The sequence below is a fragment of the Pongo pygmaeus genome, chromosome 23, assembly GCF_028885625.2.
Source record: "Pongo pygmaeus isolate AG05252 chromosome 23, NHGRI_mPonPyg2-v2.0_pri, whole genome shotgun sequence".
Taxonomy (NCBI): domain Eukaryota; kingdom Metazoa; phylum Chordata; class Mammalia; order Primates; family Hominidae; genus Pongo; species Pongo pygmaeus.
Window position 1 is genome coordinate 17829055 of NC_085931.1, and position 17515 is coordinate 17846569.

The window sequence follows — 17515 nt, forward strand, 5'->3', positions numbered from 1 at the left end:
GAATGGTATGTGGAATGGAAGGTGGAATGGAATGGATCATGGAATGGAATGTGGAATGGAATGTGGAATGGAATGGGATGGAATTGAATGGAATGTGGAATGCAATGGAATGGACTATGTAATGGAATGGAATGGAATGGAATGTGGAATGGAATGGTATTGAATGTAGAATGGAGTGGAATGGAATATGGCCTGGAATGGAATTGAATGTTTAATGGAATGGAATGGAATATATAATGGAATGGAATGGAAAGTGGAATGGAAAGAATGGAAAGTGGAATCGAATGTGGAATGGAATGGAATGAAAAGTGGAATGGAAACAAATGGAAAGAGGAATGGAATGTGGAATGGAATGTGGAATAGAACGGAATGGAATGTGGAATGCAATGTGGAATGGAACGTGGAGTGGAATGCAATGGATTGTGGAATGGATTGTGGAATGTAATAGAATGGAATGTGGAATTGAATGTAATGGAATGTGGAATGGAATGTTTATTGGAATAGAATGGAATGGAATGGAATGGAACATGAAATGCAATGTGGAATGGAATGGAATGCAACGTGGATTGTAATGGATTGGAATGTAGAATGGAATGGAATGGAATGTGTAATGGAATGGAATGGAATGCGGAATGGAATGGAATGGAATGCGGAATAGAAAGGAATGGAACGGAATGGAAAGCGGAAGGGAATGTAAAGAAATGTGGAATGCAATGGAATGGAATGGAATGTGGAATTGAAGGCAATGCAAAGTGGAATGGAATGGAATTGAATGTAGAATGGAAAGGAATGGAATGTGGATTGGAATGGAATGGTATGGAACGTGGCATGGAATGGAATGGAATCGAACGGAATGTAGAATGAAATGGAATGGAATGGAATGTGGAATGGAATGGAATGCAATGTGGAATAGAACGGAATGGAACATGGAATAGAATGTTGAATGGAAAGTGAAATGGAATGTGGAATGGAATGGAATGGAATGTGGAATTGAATGGAATGGAATGGAATGTGGAATTGAATGGAATGGAATGGAATGGAATTCAGAATTTAATGGATTGGAATGGAACATGGAATTGAAGGTAATGGAATGGGGAATGGAATATGGATTGGAATGTGGAATGGAAAGTGGAATGTAGTGGAATGGAATGCGGAATGGAATGGAATGGAATGGAATGTGTAATAAAATGGAATTCAATGTGGAATGGAATGGATTGGAATGAGGAATGGAATGGAATGGAATGTGTAATGGAATGGAATGGAATGTGGAATGGAATGGAATGTGGAATGGAATAGAATGGAACGTGGATTAGAATGTGGAATGTAATGCGGAGTGGAATGTGGAATGGAATGGAATGGAATGCGGAATAATATGGAATGGAATGGAATGGAATGGAATGCGGAATAGAGTGGAATGAAACGTGGAATGAAATGGAATGGAATGGAATGTGGAATTGAGTGGAATGGAATGTGGAATGGAATGGAATGGAATGTATAATGGAAGGGAATGGAATGTGGATTGTAATGGAATGGTATCGAATGTGGAAAGGAATGGAATGGAATCGAATGGAATGTGGAATGGAATGGAATGGAATGTATAATTGAATATAATGGAATGGAATGGAATGCGGAATGGAATGTGAAATGGAATTTGGAATGTCAGGGAATGTAATGTGGAATGGAATGGAATGGAATGTGTAACAAAATGGATTGGAATGAAATGTACAGTGGAATGTGGAAAGGAGTGTGTAATGGAATGGAATGGAACATAGAAAAGAACAGAATGGAGTGGAATGGAATGTTCAATAGAACAGAATGGAATGCAATGGAATCGGAATGGAATGTTTAATTCAATGGAATGGAAAGATATGACGAATGGAATGGAATGGAATATGGAACGCAATGCCATGCAATGAAACAAGGAATTGAAATGAATGGAATATGGAATAGAGTGGAATGGAATGTGGGATTTAATGGAATATAACATGGAATGGAATGTCGAATGGAATGCAATGGAATGCGGAATGAAATTGTACGGAAAGTGGATTAGAATGTGGATCGGAATGTGGAATGGAAGGTGGAATGGAATGTAATTCAATGAGGAATGGAATGGAATGCAAGATGGAATGGAATGGAATGGAAAGTAATGGAATACGGAATGGAATGGAATAGAATGTGGAATGCAATGGAATGGAATGAAATATGGAATTGAATGGAATGGAATGTGGAACGGAATGGAATAGATAGTGGAAAGGAATGGAATGGAACATGGAATGGAATGTGGAATGGAATGTGGAATGGTATGTGGAATGGAATGTGGAATATAATGGAATGGAATTTTGAATGTCATGGAATGGAATATGGAATTGAATGGAATGGAATGCAATGTGGAATGGAATGTGGAATGGAATGTGGAAAGAAATGGAATTGATTGGAATGGAATGTGGAATGCAATGTGGAATGGAATGGAATTGAATGTAGAGTGGAATGGAATGTGGAATGGAATGGAATTGAATGTAGAGTGGAATGGAATGTGGAATGGAATGTTGAATGGAATGGAATGTAGGAAGTAAAGGAATGGAATGTGGAATGGAATATTGAATAGAATGTGGAATGGAACGTGGAATGGAATGGAACTTGGAATGGAACGTGTAATGCAATGTGGAATGGAACGTGGAATGGAAAGCGCAATGGAATGTGGAATGCAATGTGGAATTTAATGTAATGGAATGTGGAATGGAATGTGGAATGGACTGGAATGCAATAGAATGGAATGTGGAGTGCAATGGAATGGCATGAGGAATGGAATGTGGAATGGAATGTTGAATTCTATGTGGAATGGAATGGAATTTAATGTGGTATGGAACGTGGAATGGAATGTAATGGAAAGTGGAATGGCCCATGGAATGGAACGTGTAATGGAACGTGGAATGGGATGTAGAATGGAACGTAGAATGAAATGTGCAATGGTATGTGGAATGGAAAGTGGAATGGAATGCAATGGAAGATGGAATGGAAGCTCAAATTGAATGGAATGGAAAGTGGAGTTGAACGTGGAGTGGAATGTGGAATGGAAGTTGGAATGGAATGGAACGGAACGGGGAATGGAACGTGGAATGGAATGTTGATTCGAAAGGAATAGAACGTGGAATGTAATGGAATGGAATGTGGAATAGAATGTGGAATGGAATGTGGAATGGAATGGATTGGAATGTGGAAAGGAATGTAATGAAAAGTGGAAAAGAATGGAATGGAATGGCATGGAATGTGGAATGGAATGGTGGGGAATGTGGAATGGAATGCAATGGAATGAAATGTGGAATTGAGTGGAATGGAATGTGGAATGGAATGGAATGGAATGTGGAATGGAATGGAATGGAATGTGGAATGGAATGGAATGGAATGGCACGTGAAATGGAAAGTGGAATGGAATGGAATGCAACCTGGAGTGAAATGTGAAATGGAATGTGGAATGGAAAGTGGAATGGAATATAGAATGGAATGGAAAGCAAAGTGGAATAGAATGGAATCAAAAGTGGAATGCAATGAGGAATGCAATGTGGAATGGGACGTGGAATGTAATGGATGGCAACTTGAAATGGAATGTGGAATGCAAGTTGGAATGTAATGGAAAGGAATGAGGAATGGAATGTGGAATGGAACGTGTAATGGAATGTCGAATGGAATATGGTTTAGAACGTAATGGAAAGTGGAATGGAATGGAATGGAATTTGGAATGGAATGTGGACTGGAATGCAAAGGAATGTGGAATGGAATGTGGAATGGAATGGAATCGAATGTGGAATAGAATGTGAAATGGAATGTTCAATGGATTGCTGACAGGAATGCAATGGAATGCGGAATGGAATGTGGAATGGAATGGAATGTGGAATGGAAAGGAATGCTATGAGGAATGGAATGCAGAATGGAATGTGGAAAGGAATGTGGAATGAAATGGAATGGAATGGGGAAGGCAAAGTTTAAAGGAAAGGAATGGAATGCGGAATGGAATGGAATGGAATGTGGAATGGAATGTGGAATGCATTGGAATGGAATGTGGAATGGAATGAAATGGAGTGAGTAATGGAAAGTGGAATGTAATGCAATGACGTGGAAAGGAATGGAATGAATTCTGGGGTGAAATGGAATGGAACGTAGAAAAGAATATGGAATGGAATGTGGAATGGATAGTGTAATGGAATGGAATGGAAAGTGGAATGGAACGGAATGGGATATGGAAAAGAATGCAATGGAATTGAATGGAATGTGGAAAGGAACGCAATGGTATGTGGAACGGAATGGAATGGAATGTGGAATGGAATGGAATGTGGAATTAAATGGAATGAAAAGTGGAATGGAATGTAATGTGGTATGGAATGTGGGATGGAATTAAATGGAATGGATTGTGGAATGGAATGGAATATAATCTGTAATAGAATGTGGAATGGAATGGAATGGAATGTGGAATGGAATGTGGAAAGGAAAGTAATTGAATGCAATGTAGAATTGAATTGAATGCAATGTGGAATGGAATGGAATGGAATGTGGAAAGGAATGGAAAGGAAAGTGGAATGGAATGGAATGGAATGTGTAATGGAATGTGGAATGGAAAGTGCAATGGAACGTGAAATGGGAAGTGGAATGGAATGTGGAATGGAATGTGCAATGGAACGTGGAATGGAATGTGGAATGGAATCTGGAATGGAAGGTGGAATGTTTAATGGAATGTGAAATTCAATGGAATGCAATGTGGAATGGAATGCGGAATGGAATGCAATGTGGAAAAGTAAGTGGAATGGAATGGAATGGAACGTGGATTGGACCGTGGAATGGAATGTGTAATGGAACGTGGAATGGAATGTGGAACGGAAAGTGAAATGGAAAGGAATGTAATGTGGAATGGATCGTGGAATGGAATGGAATGGAACATGGAATGGTTCATAAAACGGAACGTGGAATGGAAAGTTTAAAGGAACGTGGAATGGAGTCCGCAATGTAGTGTTGAATGGAACGTGGAATGGAGTCTGCAATGTAATGTTGAATGGAATGTGGAATGGAATGGAACGGAACGTGGAATGGAATGTGGAATGGAAAGTGAAATGGAATGGAATGGAACATGGAATGCAATGGAATGGAATGTATTATGGAATGTGGAATGGAATGGAATGGAATGTGGAATGGAATGTGGCATGGAATATGGAACGTAATGGAATGGGATGTGGAAGGGAATGTGGAAAGGAATGGAATGGAATGTGAAAGAGAAAGTGGAATGCAATCTGGAATGGAATGTGCACAGGAATGTGGAATGAAATGGAATGGAATGCATAATGGAATATGGAAAGGAATGGAATGGAATGTGGAATTGACTATGGAATGGAATGGAACAGGATGTGGAATGGAATGTGGAATGGAATGGAATGGAATGTGGCATGGAATGTTGAATGGAATGTGGAATGGAATGTAATGGAATGTGGCATGGAATGTGGGAAGGAATGTTTAATGGAAGGGAATGGAATGTGGAATAGAAAGCGGAATGGAAAGGAATGGAATGTGCAATGGAACGTGAAATGGAATTGATTGGAACATGTAATGGAACTTGGAATGGAACGTTGAATGGAATGGAATGGAATGTGGAATGGAACGTGGAATGCAAAAGAGTGGAATGTGGAATGGAACTTGAATGGAAAGCGACGTGGAATTGAACGTGGAATGGAAAGCGGAATGGAATGTGGAATGGAACTTGGAAAGGAATGTACAATAGAATGTGCAATGGAATGTGGAATTGAATGGAATGGAACCTAGAATGGAACATGGAATGGAATGGAACGGAACTTGGAACGGAACGTGGAATAGCATGTGGAATGCAGTGTGTAATGGAAAGTTGAATGTAATGTGGAAATGAAAGGAATGAAATGTGCAATAGAATTTAATAGAAAGTGGAATGAAATGGAAAGGAATGTTAAATGGAATGTGGAACGGAATGGAATGGATTGTCAAAAATAATTTGGAATGGAATGCAAAGGAATCCAGAATGGATTGAATGGAACGCAATGGAATGGTATGGAAAGTGGAATGGAACGTGGAATGGAATGTGGAATGGAAAGTGAAATGGAACGGAATGGAATGTGGAATGGATCGTGGAATGGAAACGAATGGAACATGGAATGGAACATAGAAAGGAACGTGGAATGGAATGTGGAATGGAACGTGGAATGGAGTCTGAAATGGAATGTGGAATGGAAAGTGGAATGGAATGAGAGGGAACGTGGAATGGAATGTGAAATGGAATGGAATGGAAAGTGGAATGAAAGGGAATGGAATGTGGTATGGAATGTGGAATGAAATGGAATGGAATGTGGTATGGAATGTGGAATGGGATGGAATGGAATGTTTAAATGGAATGGAATGTGGAATGGAATGTGGACTGGAGTGGAATGGAAAATGAAATGCAATGTTGAAGGGAATGGATTGGAATGCGGAAGGGAATTGTGGAATGGAATGGAAGCTGGAATGGAATGGAATGGAATGTGGAATGGAATGTGGAATGTAACGAGAAATGGAAGGGAATGAAAAGTGGAATGGGACGTGGAATGTAATGTAATGCAAAGTGTAATGGAGTCTGGAATGGAATGTGGAATTCAACGTGGAATAGAATGTAAAATGGAACGGAATGGAATGTGGTATTCAACGTGGAATGGAATGTGAAATGGAACGGAATGGAATGCAGAATGGAATGTGGAATGGAATGGAATGGAATGGAAAGTGGAATGGAATGTGGAATGGAATGTGGAAAGCAAACTTGAATGGAATGGAATGGAATGTGGAATGGAATGAAATGGAATGTGGAATGGGACGTGGAATGGAATGTAAAATGGACAGAATGCAATGTGAAATGTAATGTGGAATGGAATGTGCAAAGGAAAGTGGTATGGAATTGAATGGATTGTGGAATGGAAGGTGGAATTGAGTGGAATGGATAATGGAATGGAAAGTGGAAAGGAATCAGAAATGGAATGTGGAATGGAATGTGGAATGGAATGTGGGAAGGAACTGAATGGAATGTGGAATGGAATGTGTAATGGTACATTTAATGTAATGGAATGGAACGTGTAATGGAACGTGGAAAGGAATGCAATGAAATGTCAAAGGAAGGTGGAACGGAACGTGGAATGGAATGTAGAATGAAATGGGCAATGGAATGTGGAATGTAACGTGCAATGTAATGGAATGGAAAGTGGAAAGCAACCTGGAATGGAATGGAATGGATAGCGGAATGGAATCTGGAATGGGAGGTGGAATGAAACGTTGAATAGAATGTGTAATGGAATGGAATGGAATGTGGAAAGGAATGGAATGGAATGAGGAATGGGATGTGGACAGCAATGGAATGCAATGTGGAAAGGACTGTGGAATGGAATGGAAGGTGGAATGGAATATTGAATGGAATGTGCAATGGTATGTGGAATGGAATAGAATTGAATGGAATGCAGTGTGGAATGGAATCTGGAATTGAAAGAGTAACGAAAAGTGAAATGGAATGTGGAACGTAATGGAATTGAATGTGAAATGGAATGGAATGGAATATGGAATACGATGGAATGCAATGGAAGGTGGATTGGAAAGTTGAAGGGAATGTGGAATGGAATGGAATGTGCAATGGAATGCATCGTGAAATGAAATGGAATGGAATGTGGATTGGAATGGAATGGAATGTGGAATGGAACCTGGAATGGAACATGGAATGGAATGTCGAATGGAACATGGAATGGAACGGATTGGAATGTGGAAGAGAAAGTGGAATGGAATGTGGAATGTGACATGAAATGTAATGGAATGGAAAGTTGAATGGAAGGTGAAATGGAATGGAATGGAACGTGGAAAGTATTTGTAATGGAATGTTGAATGGAAACTGGAATGGAACGTGGAATGGAACGGAATGGAATGTGGAAAGGAATGTGGAAAGGAATTGAATGGAATGTTTGTGGAATGGAATGTCGAATGGAACGTGGGAAGGAACGGAATGGAATGTGGAATGGAATATGGAATGGAATGTGGAATGTAAAGTGGAATGGATTGGAAAGGAATGTCGAATGGAACGTTGAATGCAATGGAATGCAATGTGGAATGGAACTTGTTATGGAACGTGGAATGGAACATGGAATGGAAAGTGGATTGGAGCGTGGAATGGAAAGTGGAATGGAATGTGGAATGGAACATGGAACGGAATGGAATGGAATGTGGAATGAAACGTGGAATGGAATGGAATGGAATGTGGAATGGAATGTGGAATGAAATGCGGAATGGAACGTGGAATGGAACAGAATGGAACTTGGAATGGAAAGTGGAATGGAATGTGGAATGTAATGTGGGATGGAAAGTAATGGAATGTGGAATAGAATGAGGATTGGAATGGAATGGAATCCAGAATGGATTGGAATGGAACTGTAAGCAATGTGGAATGCAATGGAATGGAACGTGCAATGGTACGCGGAATGGAACGTGGAATGGAATGTGGAATGGGATGGTGTGGAATGTACAATGGAAGGGAATGGAATGTAGAATGGAAGGGAATGGAATTGGGAATGGAATGTGGAATGGTATGGAATGGACTGGAATGGAATGTGGAATGGAATGGAATGGGAAGAGGAGTGGAATGGAATGGAATGGGAAGAGGAGTGGAATGGAATGGAATTGAAAGGAAGGTGGTGTGGAACGTGGAATGGAATGTGGAATGGAAAGTGGAATGGAATGAAATGGATCATGGAATTTAGTGGAATGGAACGTGGAATAGAATGGAATGGAACTTTGAATTGAACTTGGAATGGAACATGGAATGGCACTTATAATGGAAAGGAATGGAGGGTGGAATGGAATGGAATAGAATGTGGAAAGGAATGGAATGTAATAAGGAATGGAACTTGGAATGGAATGGAATGGAAAGTGGAACGGTAAGCCTAATGGAACGTGGAATGCAATGTGGAATGGAATGCAATAGGACATGGGATGGAATGTGGAATGAAATGTGGAATGCAATGGAATGGAATGTGAAGGGTAATGGAATGGAATATGGAACAGAATGGAATGGAATGGAAGGTGGAATGGAATGTGGAATGGAATGGAATGGAATGTGCAATGGAATGGATCGTGGAATGGAAAGGAATGGAATGTGGATTGGAATGGAATGGAATGTGGAATGCAATGGAATGTAATGGAATGGTATGTGAAATGGAATGTGGAATGGAATGTGAAATGGCATAAAATGGAACGTGCAATGCAATGGAATGGAAAGTGGATTGGAAAGGAACGTGGATTGGAATGGAATGGAACGCGGAATGGAACGTGAAATGTAACATGGAATGGAATTGATTGGAATGTGGAATGGAATGAAATGGAATGTGGAATGGAACGTGGAATGGAATGGATTGGAATGTGGAATGCAATGTGGAATGGAATGGAATGCAATGTGGAAGGGAATGTTTAAGGGAAATTGGAATGGAATGTAACGGAATTTGAAATGGAATGTAACGGAATTTGCAATGGAAAGTGGAATGGAAAGTACAATGGAATGGTATGGAATGTAACGTGGAATGGATTGGAATGGAATGCAGAATAGTATGTAGAGTGGAACGGAGTAGAACGTGGAAAGGATCGTGGAATGAATCGTGGAATGGAACGTGGAATGTTATGTGGAATACAATGTGGAATGGAATATGGAATGGAAAGTGAATTGCAAATGAATGGAACCCTGAATGGAAATAGGAATGTAATGGAATGGAACGTAGAATGGAAAGTGGAATGGAAAGTGGAATGGAACGTGGAAAGGAACGTAGAAATGAAAGGAATGGAACGTGGAATGGATTGTGCAATGGAAAGGAATGGTATATGGAATGGAATGTTGAATGCGATGTGGAAAGGAGTGAAATGGTATGTGGAATGGAAAGTGGAATGGAATAGAATAGAATGTGTTATGGATTGTTGAATGGAAAGTGGAATGGAAAGTGGAATGGAAATTGGAATGGAATGTGGAATGCAATGGAATGGAATGTGGAATGGAATGGAATGGAAAATGAAATGCAACGTGGAATGGAATGGAATGCAATGTGGATTGGAATGGATTGGAACGTGGAATCGAAAGGAATGGAATGTGGATTGGAATGGAATGATATGGAACGTAGAATGGAATGGAATGGAATCGAATGGAATGTGGAATTGAATGGAATGGAATGTGGAATGGAATGGAATGCAATGTGGAATAGAATGGAATGGAACGTGGAATAGAATGTGGAATGGAAAGTGAAATGGAAAGAGGAATGGAATGGAATGGAATGTGGAATGGATTGGAATGTAATGGAATGCGGAATGGAATGCATTGGAATGGAACATGGAATTGAAGGGAATGGATTGGAGAATGGAATATGGAATGGAAAGTGGAATGTAATGGAATGGAATGTGGAATGGAATGGAATGGAACGTGTAATAAAATGGAATAGAATGGAATGTACAATGGAATGTGGAACGGAATGTGTAATGGAATGGAATGGAATTTAACTTGGAATGGAATGGATTGGAATGTGGATTGGAATGGAATGGAATGTGGAATGCAATGGAATTGAATGGAAATTAAAATGGAATTTGGAATGGAGTGTGGAATGGAATGAAATGGAATGCGGAATGGAATGCAATGGAACGTGGAAGGCAATGTGGAATGGAATGGAATGGAATTCAATGTGGAATGGAATGGATTGGAATGTGGAATGGAATGGATTAGAATGCGGAATGGAATGGAATGCAAAGTGTAATGGAATGGAATGGAATGTGGAATGGAATGGAAGGTGGAATGGAATAGAATGGAACATGGAATAGAATGTGGAATGTAATGTGGAGTGGAATGTGGAATGGAATGGAATGGAATGCAGAATAGAATGGAATGGAATGGAATGGAATGGAATGGAATGCGGAATGGAGTGGAATGAAATGTGGAATGAAATGGAATGGACTGGAATGTGGAATTGAGTGGAATTGAATGTGGAATAGAATGGAATGGAATGTAGAATAGAAGGGAATGGAATGTGGATTGGAATGTGGATTGGAATGGAAGGGTATCGAATGTGGAATGGAATGGAATCGAATCGAATGGAATGTGGAACTGAATGGAATGGAATGTATAATTGAATATAATGGAATGGAATGGAATGCGGAAGGGAATGTGAAATGGAATGTGGAATGTAATGGATCGTAAGGTGGAATGGAATGGAAGGGAATGTGTAACAAAATGGATTGGAATGTAATGTACAATGGAATGTGGAAAGGAATGTGTAATGGAATGGAATGGAATGTAGAATAGAACAGAAGGGAATGGAAAGGAATGTAGAATAGAACAGAATGGATTGCAATGGAATCGGAATGGAATGTGGAATTCAATGGAATGGAATGATATGACGAATTGAATAGTATGGAATATGGAACGCAATACCATGGAATGAAACGAGGAATTGAAATGAATGAAATGTGGAATGGAGTGGAATGGAATGTGGGATTTAATGGAATAGAACATGGAATGGAATGTCGAATGGAATGCAATGGAATGCGGAAAGATATTGAACGGAAAGTGGATTAGAATGTGGATCGGAATGTGGAATGGAAAGTGGAATGGAATGTAATGGAATGAGGAATGGAATGGAATGCAATATGGAAGGGAATGGAATGGAAAGGAATGGAATACGGAATGGAATGGAATAGAATGTGGAATGCAATGGAATGGAATGAAATATGGAATCGAATGGAATGGAATGTGGAAGGGAATGGAATAGAATGTGGAAAGGAATGGAATGGAACATGGAATGGAATGTGGAATGGTATGTGGAATGGAATGTGGAATGCAATGGAATGGAATTTTGAATGTAGTGGAATGGAATATGGAATAGAATGGAATGGAATGAAATGTGGAATGGAATGTGCAAAGAAATGGAATGGATTGGAACGGAATGTGGAATGCAATGTGGAATGGAAAGGAATTCAATGAAGAGTGGAACGGAATGTGGAATGGAATGTGGAATGTAATGTTGAATGGAATGGAATGAAGGAAGGAAAGGAATGGAATGTGGAATGGCATGTTGAATAGAAAGTGGAATGGAACGTGGAATGGAATGGAATGGAAAGGAACTTGGAATGGAACGTGTGATGCAATGTGGAATGGAACGTGCAATGGAAAGTGCAATGGAATGTGGAATGCCATGTGGAATTTAATGTAATGGAATGTGGAATGGAATGTGGAATGGACTGTAATGCAATGTAATGGAATGTGGAGTGCAATGGAATGGCATGTGGAATGGAATGTGGAATGGAATGTTGAATTCTACGTGGAATGGAATGGAATTTAACGTGAAATGGAATGTGGAATGGAATGTAATGGAAAGTGGAATGGAACATGGAATGGAACATGGAATGGAATGTGGAATGGAACGTGGAATGAAATGTGCAATGGTATGTGGAATGGAACGTGGAATTGAATGGAATGGAAGATGGAATGGAACATCAAATTGAATGGAATGGAAAGTGGAATAGAACGTGGAGTGGAATGTGCAACGGAAGGTGGAATGGAATGGAATGGAACGGGGAATGGAACGTGGAATGGAATGTCGATTGGAAAGGAATACAACGTGGAATGAAATGGAATGGAATGTGGAATAGAATGTGGAATGGAATGTGGAATGGAATGGATTGGAATGTGGAATGCAATCTAATGAAAAGTGGAATAGAATGGAATGGAATGGCATGGAATGTGGAATGGAATGGTGGGGAATGCGGAATGCAATGCAATGGAATGAAATGTGGAATTGAGTGGAATGGAATGTGGAATGGAATGGAATGGAATGTGGAATGGAATGGAATGGAATGGCACGTGAAATGGAAAGTGGAATGGAATCGAATGCAACGTGGAGTGAAACGTGGAATGGATTGTGGAATGTAAAGTGGAATGGAATGTAGAATGGAATGGAAAGCAACGTGGAATACAATGGAATCAAAAGTGGAATGCAATGAGGAATAGAATGTGGAATGGGACGTGGAATGCAATGGATTGCAACTTGAAATGGAATGTGGAATGGAATTTGGAATTTAATGTAATGGAAGGAGGAATGCAATGTGGAATAGAACGTCTAATGGAATGTGGAATGGAATATGGTTTAGAATGTAATGGAATGTGGAATGTAATGGAATGGAACTTGGAAAGGAATGTGGACTGGAATGCAAAGGAATGTGGAATGGAATGTGGAATGGAATAGAATCGAATGTGGAATGGAATGTGCAATGGATTGTGGACAGGAATGCAAAGGAATGTGTAAGGGAATGTGGAATGGAATGGAATGTGGAATGGAATGGAATGATATGTGGAATGGAATGCAGAATGGAATGTGGAAAGGAATGTGGAATGGAATGGAATGGAATGTGGAAGGCAAATTTTAAAGGAAAAGAATGGAATGTGGAATTTAATGGAATGGAATGTGGAATGGAATGTGGAATGGAATGTGGAATGGAATGGAATGGAATGGAATGGAATGTGGAATGGAATGAAATGGAGTGTGAAATGGAATGTGGAATGGAATGGAATGACATGTGGAAAGGAATGGGATGAAATTTGCAGTGAAATGGAATGGAACATAGAAAAGAATATGGAATGGAATGTGGAAAGGATAGTGCAATGGATTGGAATGGAATGTGGAATGTAATGAAATGGAGTGTGAAATGGAATGTGGAATGGAATGGAATGACATGTGGAAAGGAATGGGATGAAATTTGGAGTGAAATGGAATGGAACATAGAAAAGAATATGGAATGGAATGTGGAAAGGATAGTGCAATGGATTGGAATGGAAAGTGGAATGGAATCGAATGGGATGTGGAATAGAATGCAATGGAATTGAATGGAATGGGAATGGAATGCAATGGAATGGGATTGGAATGGAATGGAAAGTGGAATGCAATGGAATTTAAAGAAATTAGGAATTGAATGGAAAGGAATGTGGAATGGAATGGAATGGAACATAGAATGGAATGTCGACTGGAAAGGAATACAACGTGGAATGAAATGGAATGGAATGTGGAATAGAATGTGGAATGGAATCTGGAATGGCATGTGGAGAGGAATGTGGAATGGAATGGATTGGAATGTGGAATGGAATGTAATGGAATGTGAAATAGAATGGAAATGAATGGCATGAAATGCGAAATGGAATGGAGTGGAAAGTGAAATGCAACGTAATGGAAAGAAATGTAGAATTGAGTGGAACGGAATGTGGAATGCAATGGAATGGAATGGAATATGTAATGGAATGGAATGGAAAGTGGAATGGAATGTGGAATGAAATGTGGAATGGAATGGAATGTGGAAAGGAATGTAATGTGGAATGGAATGGAATGTGGAATGGAATGGAATGTAACGTGGAATAGAATGGAATGGAATGGAATGTGGAATGGAATGCGGAAACAATGGAATGTGGAATGCAATGTGGAATGGAATGTGGAATGGAATGGAATGGAAGGTGGACTGCAATGAAATGCAATGTGGATTGGAATGAAATGGAATGTGGAATAGAATGGAAAATGAAGTTGAATGTGGGATGAAGTGAAATGAAACGTGGAAACGAATGGAATGTAACATGGAATGAAATAGAATGGAACATGGAATGGAACGTGGAATAGAACGTGGAACTGAATGTGGAATGGAATGCAGAATTCAATGGGATGGAATATGGAATGGAATGTGGAATGGAATGGAAAGGATTGTGCAATGGAATGTGGAATAGAACGGAAAGTAATTAGGAATTGAATGTGGAATTTAATGTGGAATGGAACGTGGGATGGAACGTGGAATTGAATGTGGAATGGATTGGAATGGACTGTGGAATGGAATGTGGAATGGAACGTGGAATGGAACGTGAAATGAATGTGGAATTGAATACAATGCACTGTGGAATGGAATGGACAATGGAATTTGTTATGGAATGGATTGGAAGGTGGAATGGAATATTTAGTGGAATGGAATGGAATAAGGAATGGAATGCAAAGGAATGTGGAATGGAATGCGGAATGGAATGGAATTGAATGTGGAATGGAATGTGGAATGGAATGTGGATTGGAATGGAATGGAAGGTGGAATGGAATGGTTAGTGGAATGTGGAAAGGTAATGTGGAATGGAAGGTGGAATGGAAAGTGCAATGGAAAGTGGAATTGAATGGAAAGGAATGTGGAAAGGAACGTGGAATGGAATGGAATGGAAAATGGAATGGAACGTGGAATTTCCCGTTTAATGGAACGTGGAATGGAATGCGGAATGTAATGGAATGGAATGTGGAATGAAATGGAATGCAATGTGGAAGGGAAAGGAATGGAACGTGAAATGGGATGTGGAATGGATCATGGAAAGCAACGTGGAATGGAACGTGGAATGGAATGTGGAATGCAAAGAAATGGAATGTGGAATGAAATGGATTGGAATGTGCAATGGAATTGAATGGAGTGGAATGTGGAATGGATTCTGCAATGGAATGTGGAATGGAAAGGAATTGAATGGAATGGAATGAGGAATGGAATGGAATGGAATGTGGAATGGAATGGAAAGGAATGAGTAATGGAATGTGGAATGCAAATTGGAGGGGAAAGTGCAATGGAATGGAATGGAATGTGGAATAGAAAGGAATGGAATGGAATGTGGAATGGAATGTGAAAGAATGTGGAATAGAATGGAATGGAATAAGGAATGTGATGGAATGGAATGTCAAATGGAATGGAATGGAAAGTGAAATAGAATGTTGAACGGAATGTGAAATGGAATGTGGAAAGGAATGTGGAATGGAATGAAATTTAACGTGGAATGGAATCGAACGGAAAGTGAAATGGAATTGAATGGAACGTGGAATGGAATGTGGAATGGAATAAAATGCAATGGATCGTGGAATGGAAAGTGAAATGGAAGATGACATGGAATAGAATGGAACATGGAATGGAACGTGGAATGGAACGTGGAATGGAACGTGGAAAGGAATGTGGAATTGAACGTGGCATAGAATGCGGAATGGAATGTGCAATGGAACCGAATGGCATGTGGAATGGAATGTGGAATTGAGTGTGGAATGGAACGAGGAACGGAATGTAATGGAATGTGTAATGTAACATGCAATGGAACGTGGAATGAAATGGAAAGGAATGTGGAATGGAACGTGGAATGCAATGAAATGGAATGAAATGGAATGGAATGTAGAATGGAATATGGAATGGAATGGAATGGAATGTGGAACGGAATGTGGAATGGAAGAGAATGGAATGCGAAGTGGAATGAAATGGAATGGTATGGAATGTGGAACAGAATGGAATGGAATGTGGAATGGAATGTGGAATGGATCATGGAATGGAATGGAATGGAATGGAACGTGGAATGGAATGTGGAATGGAATGTGGAATGGAACGCGCAATAGAACGTGTAATGGAATGGAATGGAATGTGGAATGGAATGAGGAATGGAATGTGGAATGGAATGTGGAATGGAAGGGAAAGGAATGTGGAATGGAATGTGGAATGGAATGGAATGTGGAATGGAATGTGGAAAGGAATGGAAAGAAATGTTTAAATGGAATGGAATGGAATGTGGAATGGAATGTGGACTGGAATGGAATGCAATGTGGAATGGAATGGAATGGAATGGGAAAAGGAATGTTTAATGGAATGTGGAAAGGAATGTGGAATGGAATGTAATGGAATGTGGAATGGAATGTGAAATGGAATGTGGAATGGAATGGAATGGATTGGAATGTGGAATGGAATGAAAGGGAGAGTGGAATGGAACGTGGAATGGAATGTGGAATGGAATGTGGAATGTAAACGAATGGAATGAGGAATAGAATGTGGAATGGAACGGAATGGAATGTGGAATGGAATGGAATGGAATGTGGAATGGAACGTTTAATGGAACGTGGAAAGGAACGTGGAATCAAACATGGAATGGAACGTGGAATAGGATGTGCAATGGAATGTGGAATGGAAAGTGGCATGGAATGGCGTGGAATGGAACGGAATGTGGAATGGAATGCGAAATGGAATGCTGAATGAAATGGAATGCAATGTGGAATGGAATATGGAAATAAATGTGGAGAGGAAGGTCAAATGGAATGGAAAGGAATCTGGAATTGAAAGTGGAATGGAATGGAATGGACAGTGGAACGGAAAGTGGAATGAAATGGAAAGGAACGTGGATTGGAACGTGGAATGGAACATGGAGTGGACTGGAACGTGGAATGGAACATGGAATGGATTGGAATCAAACGTGGAATGGAATGAGGAATAGAACGAGGAATAGAAAGAGAAATGGAATGTGGAATGGAATGGAATGGAAGGTGGAATGGAATGTGGAATTGAATGGAATGCAAAGTGGAATGGTATGTGAAATGGAATGTGGAATGGAATGAAATGGAAAGTCGAATGGTATGGAATAGAATGTATAATGGAAAGGAATGGAATGTGG